Raw genomic sequence first — 12,678 nt, 5'->3', positions numbered from 1 at the left:
CCAAAAATGTAAAAAATAGTTAATGTTTTTTTTTGCCCTTAAAATATTAAAATTCAGAAAACCTGAAAACCTGGAACGTTTTTTAAATATTTATCTGAAGAGCATTTTCAAGCCGAAATTTACTTATTACCTCATTTAATGTAGTCAAAAATGGGGAAAAATTTCAATCACTGTTCAAAAATTTTACCTTTCTTTACCTCTTTCCAGGTAGAATTTCAAAAAATCTAGAAATTGTTTTTTAGATATTCACATGACGATTACAGACAGCAAAGGTTGATATCTTAATTTGTTACTGAAAAGTAAATTTCATTTTTAAAATATCTTCTTCGTGTACACTTACATCGTAAGAAGAATGTGTAAACAAATCTTCATCAATTAATCTTCAGCAGTTTTTTTCTGGGCGTTGAATATGAATGTATCACAACGTGCTGTTTTATGTATATAAATATACGGAAACAACATTTTAAATGAATGGTATTTTCGTACTTCTAATACCTCAAAACTTAAAAAAGATTTATTTTCACCCCCCAATCTCATCGTGTGACCGAAATTAATCCTATACGTTTCTTAAAAACGTCGTGGATATTCTTACTGATAAAAATTACATTACAATCATTAATTACTGGTAAAAAATATTAAATATAATCAAGATTAGTTTGAAGAATTAACTTATCAAGGATGCCCAGATGTTTATTATACACTTATAAGTATAAAAAAAAACTGAAATGAAACGACTAGCACTAGATAGGGAATCTTGGAGAGCTGCATCAAACCAGTCAAATGACTGAAGATAAAAAAAAAAAAAAGTATAAAAATAAGATTTTTTTTTCTACATCACTGTGAATATAGAGTACGAGAATTTCATCATATTTATGAGTAGTATCAGGGTGTCATATATTTAAAAAACTATACTGAATAAAATATATATTTACATACAAACACGTATATAAACGAGCTGGAAAATTGTTTTCAAAAATTAACATGGAATTCAATAGAGAAAATATTTCTTTCTTTAAAATTATTGAACCAATATGATTACAAATTATTGTTAGTAAATGTATCCAATAATTTTCTTTAGCCGAAAGAATCTAAAAGTTTTCAATAATTTCTTAACATTTCCATGTAAAAAACGAATTATATTTAATTTTCTTGTTCGCCTATTAAATTACATATACACATTTTTTTTTTTTAAATAAAAAGTACATAAAATTTTATTTCATTAATAACTTCTGATATTTTTCCATATTTTTTTTTTATTGTTACTACTGAATTATTATTTATTGTAAATATTTTTTTTATAATTGATATTATTAATCATTAATAGAGCAATATATTTAAATTAAAAAAAAAAAAAAACAATTAAAAAAAGGATATGAAGTCTGATTCGAACCGATGTGCCTTCCCCTTGTAAGATATAAATATTTCATGAATTAAAATTTTATTTGGCTATAACTCAAGAACCAATGAATACCAAATATGATATATCGTTGAAAATATCTCAGTGAGAGATTATTACTGCAGTTAAGAAAAAGCCCAAAATTCAAATTATTTTGGACTTTGGACTTAAAAAGTATATATCCGTTGAAATCTGAAAACCGAATTTTTTCGTGCACAACACTTTTTTACTCCGTACAAGGAAGTAAAAAATCTTCGTTTAAAATTTCACCTATGGTTTAAATAATGTATTCAATGTCTGTTAATAAATTATTATCCTTTAAAATCTTCCTTAAAATCGTTGAAACCGAAGTACCGTACAAAACTTTCTCCATTAAACTTTTTTTACAATACTTCTTCCCTATTTATTTCACTAGTATTTTGTTATATTATTTTATTTGTTATTTTGTTTCAAACCGATCTACTAAAGTAGTATGATTATTATTTATTTTTAAAATAATTAAAAACATTTGTTCTACTAGTATATTAATAAAATAAATATTTACAAATATATTTTTAGTTACAGATAAATTGATTTTTAAATTATAGAGAATTTATTTACATTATAATTCACTTTTAATATATTTCAATTCTTCTAACAGCCTCTATGGTGGATGAGTAGTGTCTGATCAATAACATGGAAAATTCTGGTTTGAATCCCGATCGGTTTAACATCTTTCACACGCAACAAATGTAATTTTTTATTATAAAAAACTGATAGATATGTATAATTGGATGAAAACATGTAGCCGTCAAAGTTAAGTAAATTTATTAAAATAGTTTGAGGGTGGTTTAGTAAATGTTTCATCTTTCAGATGCTATATGCAGGACTTTATATCCTTTGATATAAAGGTGACCTTCAAGAATAGGTGCAGTCGCAAATTTCCAGTACCAAAACGTTTGATTTCGTATTATACCAGATCGCTTGAATTTGGTTCACAGCCATAGGCGGCTAGCGGTACTACAATGTTATGAAAAATGCACATTCACTGATAAAAAAGAAGACTTATCTTCTTCATTTCAAATGTTTAATTTTTTCCTGAATTATATTTCTAAGGACTAATTTTGTCACTGTTTACCTACGAGTATCTAAAATAATTTAGGTTCCTTTTTTTATCAGATTTCAGTTAAAACAAATTTTATGCGTAAGGACAATTTTTTATTTCTCAAAAAAACAGTACCGGTACCAATGCATCCTTGGCTTCAAGTATTGATGTTCGATGATAATCAGAAATCAATATCTTTTAATTTTTAATGGCTTTCAGCTCATTAAATATAACAGAATATTACTGAAAACATTTTTTTACGTTTTTTCAAAAAAAAATAAAATTTTTTATCTTTTCATTTGAGTAAAAGCTGATTATAGAAAATAAAGCATACTTTTGGGTGACAATCAGCATGTCTAAAACTTCAACAAAAAAAAGTATAAACACACCTATTTTTTTTTTATTTTTTTTTCCCCCTACTCACCCGACCGGATATCCATTTAAGTATACTCAGTCGGGGAGAGTGTCCTTCTACTCAAAGGGGGCGTCCCCCACCCACCGGCTTTACATCCGGCACGGCAGGTTGGCCCCCCCGGTCTTGGATCTTTTGTTTTATTTTTTGCCTGCCTCTAATTCCCCGCGCTAGGGCCAAGGTCCGGTAATGCCGTCCCCCAGCCCCTCCGCAGGGGACCGGGTCTCGGTCTTTACGCTTATGCCTCTAACCGACGGTACCCACCCCACAAAGTACCTAGACGCTCGCATGGAGAAACACCGCCAGCCGGGACTTGGTCTTTTCTTTTATTCCCATCTCCCCTGGAGTTCTCTCCCTTCGCAGGAACCCGCATACCAGGGCATACGGGCCCTCCACGGAGAGACTGTCCACCCTTCCCTACTTAACTTAATCACAGTCTACCGCCCTCTTCTTCCTTAGTTCTCAGGATCTCTCCAGCAAACCTTCTGAACCAGTCCCAGTTATCTCGATTTTGTATTATCCAATTAATTAGATTATCCGGTGTTAATCGATTTGTTATAATTACTCTCCTGTTTTCAGCCCAACTAGGACATACAAATATAGTGTGCTCCGCATTATCTGTTTCCTCACAATAGACACATTGTGGTGTGTCCCTTTTTCCAATTCTGGCTAGGTACTGCCCGAAAGATCCATGCCCTGATTTGACAACGCAAACACACCTATTTGACAACGCAATTGTCAACGTGAGTCGCTTCTCATATCTATCATGTCTCCATCCTAGTTGTATTTTATAACTATGTTTTTTCTTTTTATAGAAAATCGTGCGTAGTATATTACAATGAGACATATGTGATATGTTGTTGATTTTAACTTGGTTGAATTTATGTAAAGACATTGACGATATAAGAAAGCTGATCTTTCTGATAAAATAAAATAAATATGTGCAATTCATGCTTCCTCAGTAAATTTATACGTATCAGAAAATATTCTTAACAAAATACCACTGTAAATATATCGTATTTACGCTAAATAAACTAATAATGCTAAAAAGTACGTTCATAAACTACAACAGAAAGAAATGATATTTAAAGGAACAAATTTAAAAAGGAAATTAATAGTTCAAGTTGGAGATTCTATAGCTGAATTTTCTGTGACGTCTCTAAGAATCTAAGAATTTCAATTAAAAAGCACGTTTATTCTTTCAGTGATAGAAAATTACTGAAAGAATATGTTAATACGTGTTTGCCTATTAACAGAAAAGATCCGAAAAGTTATTTGTGATTTTTGGAATAAAACATTGATATAGTTAATCATAAAATATTATTATCGAATTTATGGGAGAAGATAATGATTATGGAAAAGTAATATAAGATTTTATTCGATTGAATTAAAGGCATTATTTATATGTGCGTGCTTGCTTCCATGGGTGTTAATTATAAAATAATAATTAATGTTCTGTTAAATATTTCTCCTAAAACATTTTCTGTACAAAATTACAGGAGCAATATTTAGTACTTTACTTAAAATTATTTTAAATTAACGTTAGTTATACAGTAAGAGTTGTTTATACCAACTAAATGTAATTTGTACAATGATAATATATAATTCGATTATTAACTGAATCTGGAACAGATGAGACTCCAAGTATAATCAAATTAAGGGACCAATATCCCCTCCATCAGTAATAATTAATGTACGGTAACATTATAGTTGCTATATACTATAAATTATACTATGTCATACAGTGGAAGTCGTTAACTACAGATACCGTGACTAATATATATTGTTCTCACAGAACATATACACACATATAATGTTTCTTCAAAATTTTATTCATTTCAAAAATATTTTTCTTTGAAAGCTATTACTAGGATATATATTATTTTTTCTTAAATAACTAATAACGTTTAAAAAATAATATGAAAAATCTACTAAATTATTGAAAAGGTTTTATCATTTTTCTTACAAAGTTTTAGTTTTATTTTTTTGGCGAATAAAATCTTGAGGGAATAAATATAAAAAAAGGTACAAAAAAACGTTTATGCAGATTGTATTTAAGTTATGATTTATCTAAAAATTCAATGAAGAGCAAGATAAAATTATCCTTAATAATCGGTTCAGTCGTTTTTCATGTGTAGACAGATTGAAATAAATTAAAATAATGCAATAATTCTCTTTACCTTTTCATGATAAAAATGTCGTATTTTGAACATTATATGGACACTAAATTTAATTAAAAATAGGTAATTTTTTATAAAATTAAAACAGATTCTGTATTTACTATAATAATTTTTTTTTAAATTATATAATAAATTAGCAAAAAATAATATACGCGAAAGAAGCTCTAAATGCAGTCTACAGTGTTTGATAAAAATAGCGAAATTATGATTAATTAAATAAAACAAACTTCTGTTAAAAATAACAAACAAAACTTTTTGATGATGTGAACAGTTTAGAACGTTTGAAACAACAATAATTTAAATATGTCACTGCACTTGACAAATGGTTAATTTTAGTACTGAAACTCTATTGAGAATAAATGAACGTTTTTGTTTATCGTTTTATAAGAGAAAGAATGTAATTCATGACGAACAGTTTGTAGAAAAAAGAACCTTTTTATTTTTGATACAATGTAACATAATAATCTAATAGTTCATCGGGTGTACAATACTTAAATTCAATATATATCAATATTTATCTTTTGTATTCATGAATAATGATACCAACATCAACGCTCCAACAACGGACATGTTTATTTGTCGTATTTAAAGTGTTTAAGTGAATCTAAGAAATGTTTTTTTGTGAAAAACAAAAAAAAAACGTTTTTTCTGCATGTTTAACAATAACGTGTAGTACTTTAATATCGTATGTTAAATACGTATTGTATCGTATGTTTAATATCGTATGTGTTGTAAATTGCCTGAAGATAGGCAAAACGAAGTAAATGAATATACGAATGCAATACGAAAAGTAATGCAAAACAAAAGAGCCCATAAAGCAAAAAAAAAAACATACAGAAAATGAATAAAATTTTTAACAGACTTCAAAAAAGGAGAAGGTTATTGATTCGACTGTATTGTTTTTAATGTACTCGTATGTTTATGTTACGCAATATGTCCGATGTTAAATAAAACAATTTTGATAATATTTTATTAATCGAAAAAATGTACTTTCGGAATGGTCCCATATAAATATTAACCAAATCCGATGATAATCATAAGAAAAAAACCAAATAAACCGAACGGCTCGACACCCTTAACCGCTGTCACTCGCACCAATACAGTTTTGTTCTGTTCCCTGTATAACTTGAGTGTTATTATATACTGTTATTAATATTCTAGTAAAATTGGATAGATTTTTAGGGAACCCATAAATTGGATAGATACACAACCTCATCATTTCTGACAGAGCTTTCTCATCAAGTGGTCTATTTAATAACTTATTTGGATCTAAATCAGACAAGGCGATGCCCTCTAAAGTTTTATCTCGACTAAGTGCGACATAAATTTGTCCCTTGGCAAAATATTTCTTGCCGAGGTCTATAAAACTGCCCTGTCAAGAGTTGTACCCTGCAGTTTGTGAACATGTACAGTCCAGCTTAATATTAGAGGTAGCATTCTGCTCTACGTATCCCTTTGTCGCTTGTTACATGTGAAATGGTTAAGCAACTATCAACAACTTTCATACTACGACCAATAGTCTCGTCATCAAATTTTATGAGTCTCTCCTTCCTCGTATATCTAATTTTAACTCTCCTTCCTCGTATATCAAGCCGAATCGGTGAGAACGTTGCTCTTGTGTTTCCTTCTACAAACGTTTTCGAATAAACTGACATGATGAGCATGGCTCTCAAGACTTTCATTCCGTAAGAATTGACTATTGTACATTCTCATTTGTGAGAGTCTACTTTCTCGTTCTCAAGAAGTCTCTGTCAAAGTATTCACGGCGTTTCTTTCTCTATTTATCCTTAAACGGTCATTCCTTTCTTGGTTTCTCTTTTTTAAACGTCTCTGTCTCATATGACCAGCGCGTTTAGTAGGCCTAACTATATTTTAATTATATTATATATATGTATGTATGTAGGTAGGTACTAGATGCCAATAAAAATTCTGAAATAAAATAATTTATAAAAAATAAAAATAAAAACCGACTTAAACAAATAATAGCACTAAAAAGTTATAAATAATTGTATTTTTATTTAACTAAAGTAAAAGTAGTTAAACCAAATAACAATTTTTGAAGGCGGTGTCAGCCAACGCAAGTTAAACAAAAAAACAAACCAATGATTTATGCAATTCAAATCCTTCAAGCAATGCAAATTTGATAATAAAAGTTTTACTAAAATAAAATGAGATCTACAAAAATATAATAGAAGAATACTTAGATGCTTAGGTACATATATTATCTCCAAGTACATATGTCTTAGCGAACTCATGATAAGGTACGATCGTGAGACACTCTTATATGCTCTTGAGATCCCATTTTACATGCGGGAATCCCGTTTAGCCACCTAGCGATCGGTTGAGGAACTAACTTTATTGTTTAATCTGTGTCGGCTGGCACCGATTTAATTTTTTTTTGTTGTAAATACTTTTACTTTACATAATAAATAGAATTATAATTATTTTTAATCCTTTAGTACTACTATATTTTGAAGTCAGTTTTCATTTTTACTTTTTTATAAATAATTTTATGAACATTTAACTAATTCTTAACAAAACATTTATAAAATACGGTACGTTGGTTGACATTACCTAGATGATAACAATAACTTGATAAAATATTAATCAAAATCTCTTCTAAGAATAACAAGCATTATAATTTAATCTTTCAGGTAAACGGTGAAAGAATTGATTTCCTAATATCTTATTACTGAATTAAACATACTTATATAGACTACACAAAAGTCCTCCGAAACGAAGGTAAATAAAGCCTTCTCTGTGTTCATCGAACTAACGTTGATGATCAATTAATTCTCCATATAATCTGAAAGCATGTGCATGCGAATACGAAATGGAAATTTTGTAACGTATGAAAAATGCCAAGTCTGACCGGGATGCGAACTCAGGGCCACCGGATGAAAAGCCTAGATATTGCACCCCTCCACGGAGATCAGTATTATTCTCGGGGTAGAAAAATACGATTACTATCACTTTCAATGTTATACGTGCATAAAAACAGACAATAAAATGCAAATAATTAAGTCATTCCTTATCTGTAGGAAGCAACATATTTCACTACATTATTATATTGTATTTACTGTCTCCACTCAGTAAGAGAAAATATGAGTTTAATAAGTTAATAATTTAACTTAGTTTATTATTACTTGCAGTTAAAACAGCTAAGTTGATTGTCCCGTAAAAAAACGAATACGATGCTTGCACGTTAGAAGTGACCTGTAATACGGTACTTCCACGTTTTTATTCAACAAAGATTAAGATACAACATTTTTTTTTTTACTTTTTTTGTTGTGAAACTACTATTCCGGTCGAGAGGATCCTATCATAAATTTTATAATTTCTTTCTTCTTCTTCTTTTATAATAGTTTTTTTATTTACTTTTTCAATATAATTATTTACACAATTTAGTAAAGATAAACTACTATGTCGGTTTTTCTGCTTATATTAAGTTCTTTCCTCTTAAAACAAACTAAAAAGTTAAATAAATTTCAGTAATTGAAAACAAATAAATTAGGTTTGGCAAAACGATTTTGTACAGTAAATATTATAGGAAAATAATATCATAAATTTTCTCTTATTCTCTAACTCTAAGAAAGGGGGAAAAAATACTATCGTAAATGAAAATTAGTTTAAAAAAAAAAATTGAAATTAAAAACAATTATTTTCTAAAGAACATACTACAAATGTTAAATCAAATAATAGAATATAAGTAAATATATTTATAAAAAAAAAAATTAATAAATTAATTTAAGCACATCTAAATAAAAAATATGCACCGGTACTTACAATTATTTTTTGCGAAGAAATTTAACAGCTTTCAATTTCTCCCTCTAACATTGACTGCAAAAAAAATACAATTTATTAAACAGACATTTTTCTAAGTTTATATACTATTATACTATCATAAATTATATATTACTATATTCCATGTCAGATGAGGTACGGTTTCATTTACCTGGGTTTTTTAGTCCGCGTAACACCAGTTTCGGATGACCAGAAATCCTCACCGAATGTTGGAGCGTACAAACATTCGGTGCATACAAACAAACATTTCTCATTCATAATGAGGAAACTGGTGAATAGTGTGCTGTTTCTGGTAATCGGTTAAAATATTTTGACCATACTGTTAACATAATACTTACATATGATACAGATACAGATTTTAAAAAAATTTTGAACCGTTTTTGAGAAATAGAAATTTGAAATTCAACGAGTTTAACTTTAAGAAAGAAACTCACACACTAAAAATAAAATGGTAATAACTTATATTATTCAATCGCATAATAAAGATATTCCATTTATTTAAATTAACAAAATTAAAACCCAGAATACTAGGAAGTAAGTCCTGTTGTTTTGTTTTTTCAATTATTTTACTTTTTCATGAAGTTAATGAGACTTCGGGAATAGTTTGATCATCTCCAGTAAGTTTTTAATAAAATTTATTTAAATTTATTATTATACTTTTTAGAACTATCTTTTTTTCTATTAAATTTAGGCAGTGTATGTAATTATTGTTTTACAATTTCAACACAAAAGGATAAGTATATCAATTTCTTGTCTTAAACTATCTTTTCCAGTCTTTCTTATGTTTTTACTGTACTTAAATGGCTGGAGTTCAAGAGGTACCTAATAAATATATTTTGCTTTCACTGAAAGTGACAGCAAAATATAATCATATAATTCATTCCGAAAATCAACAATCTGGTCAATCTGAAAATCGCCGATTGACTGTCAGAGAACTTGCAGAAGAGGTTAGCATCTCGAATGGATCATGCCATGACATTTTAACTAAAACCCGAACATGCATCTAGTCACAGCAAAGGTATTTCCTCGTTTGATGACCGAACCGCAGAAAGAACATCGACTGGCTGTTTGTCGGCAACTACTGGAACAAGCCAAACATGACGATGAAATATTCATGCAAAGAATCATTACTGAAGACGAAAGCTGGGTTTATAGCAAAATTGAAGAAAAGTTCAATCATTACAATGGATGGGCAAAGAATCTCCATTGCCTATTCCAAGAAAGCACATCAGTCTCGATCCGATGTCAAAGTGACGCTCTATTTTTTCGATTTTAATGAAAATGTGCATTGTAAATTCTTGCCTTAACGGGAAACAGAAAACCGTGCGTACTGTCAAGGCATTTTACAACAGTTATGTGAAAAAATCCGAAAAAATAGAGACCACGACATGCGCCCGCACACTCGATTTTGTCAATTCGTCAGTTTTGTGCCAAAAATCAGATGACTGTTCTCCTTCAGGCTCCCTAATCGTCAGACCGGGCTCCTTGCAATTTTTTCTTATTTCCAAAATTAAAATCAATGATGAAAAGGCACCGTTTTTGAGACTACTGATGAAATTAAAAAAAATTCGTCACGGATCTTAAAAGCCATTTCAAATGAAGCTACCCTGGACTGCTTTGTGAAGTGTAAACATCGCTGGGAAAAGTGTGTGAAAGGGACAAAGACCAATAAGCTGTAAAAATAATAATAAAGAAAAAAAATAAAGTTTGGTTATTTTCTGAACAGACCTCGTAAGCATTATATTTTGATTATTATTTTAATGTGTACGTTGCAAACTGTTCAACTAGTGAACAATAAGCAACCCCCATACGCCCCTCGTTAGAAAAGAATAATATGTAAACATGAAAATATCTTGTACAGATTCAAGTCAACCATTCCTGAGATGTGTGAATAATTGAACTTCAACCACCAAAGTGCACCGGTATCCATTGTCTAATATTCAAATCCGTATAAGAGCGCTAACATTTACTAGGATTTGAACTTGAAAATCTTCGATTTAGAAAATCAACTGTTAAACAAATGATTTTTGACAAGTTACTACTAGACAAGCCCGGTGTGCTGTATTATACTTAACGTTACTAATTTTCTAGTATATACTGATGACGATATTTTTAAAAATCAGAAGCGTTGCAGTTTTAAAAAATTTTACTTTTATTTATTTCTATCATTTATTTATTGTAAATGGTTATTGATCGTTTTCAAGTTACAATTTACAGCAGTTATTTACATAAAAATATTTCATAAAACTTAAACTACGATAAATTAATCTAAATTTTCAACTTGTTAATAACGTATAGAATACAGCAAAGTTATATTCTACTGTAACATTTTGTCATCTGTTTGCTTATAATATATAACATAAACTTAAATTAACTTCACTTATATCATACTGCACAATAAAATTTTTAATAATAATAATAATAATAAGAGTCTAGAGAAAATGAATTTTCAAGTAATTTATATTTTCTTAACATTTTATCACTAAAGAATAATAGAATGTATTCTTTATACTTCTTGTATTGCTTTTTTTTTATATATATATCTTGTTTATAATATCTACGATGTTATTTTTTAATAAATTTATGAAACTTTTTTGCTTAAATTTTATTTTCTCTTCAATAATAAAAGTAAATTAATTTATAAATAATTAAAATGATAATAAAATGAAAATATTTATCTGTTCTTTTAATTCAAACAAATATAAAAATACATTTTTCTTGAAAAGTACGTAACAATATCCTCTTAGAATTTTCATGTTACATAGGGTTATTTTGCAATTGATTGCAAAATACCCTATGATTATACCGTTTATTTTATTTAAACTTTTTTACTGAAAGTTTTTTGTTTTTCATACTTTATATAACAACAGAATTTCAAAGAAATATTGTTTGATTTTAAACGTTATTATACGGTATAAGATCAAAAGATTAAAATTAATATCAAAATATTACTGTACATTAAACAAATAGATGTCAGAAGCATAATAAACTTATAGAGTAATTTTATAATATATTAGAAAATCACGTTTATAAAAAGAGAATGAAAAATTTTACTTGGAAATTATAAATAAATAAAATTTAAAACAAAAAAAAATGATAAAACCTGCAGCGGAAGAATATTCCACCCCGTTTTAATGAGATTGAATTTCAGGTTTAGAAGATAACACTATAAATAACGTAAGAAGTTTGACAATACTAAAGACAAATATTCTAGTTTAAATATAAAAACCGCACTGTAAATACGTAACCCGAGAAGGGGATGAAAATTTTCAACAAGAGATGTAGTTAAAATTAGAAAGGAAAATCCAACTATTAAAAAAACCACATCACAGACAATCTTACTTAAATTCTGGGAACCCGTCCTTGGTAAGAGTGTTTTTATTTTTTATCATTAGCTGCAGCGTTCCAATTTATTCAACTGTAACTAAAATAAATACAGTGAAGGTTTAAATACTCTTACATAAAGAGAAAGAGCGATTTTGTTTATTAATGATAAATAAAAAATTACTCGATCAATCGCAACCAAATTTTTACCCGTGTTTCTTGACATAACTGAGAAGATTTTTAGATATTTCATCTCGAAAGTAGTGGAGATTTGCCGGTTGAAGCACAAACTATAATGATATGAATTAATAAACTATGGACTGTGAGACTGTAATAACACTATATGGCTGGGTTTGAATTGAATGATTCTAATCAATCAAATGAATAATATTACAAAAATAACATAATTAAGTTTACGTTAAATAAAAAAAAATATTAAATAAATTTTTTAAATTATTGTTTAACAATAATGGGCTTC

General features: G+C 28.6%; 1 protein-coding gene across 6 annotated transcripts in view; it reads right to left on the bottom strand.

Annotated features, from left to right (window-relative positions):
- The window catches only part of Ac76E (adenylate cyclase type 2 Ac76E), a 778,210-nt gene that overhangs the window by 351,645 nt on the left and 413,887 nt on the right, over positions 1–12,678 (bottom strand). For all 6 annotated transcript variants that reach the window (XM_075368679.1, XM_075368681.1, XM_075368680.1 and 3 more), the window contains one exon: positions 8,859–8,912. The gene's annotated coding sequence lies outside the window, so the exon portion shown is untranslated. The remainder of the gene's footprint in view (positions 1–8,858; positions 8,913–12,678) is intronic.

This window comes from Lycorma delicatula, chromosome 6 (assembly GCF_047948215.1).
Source record: "Lycorma delicatula isolate Av1 chromosome 6, ASM4794821v1, whole genome shotgun sequence".
NCBI lineage: Eukaryota > Metazoa > Arthropoda > Insecta > Hemiptera > Fulgoridae > Lycorma > Lycorma delicatula.
This window is presented reverse-complemented; position numbering and strand designations above follow the sequence as displayed.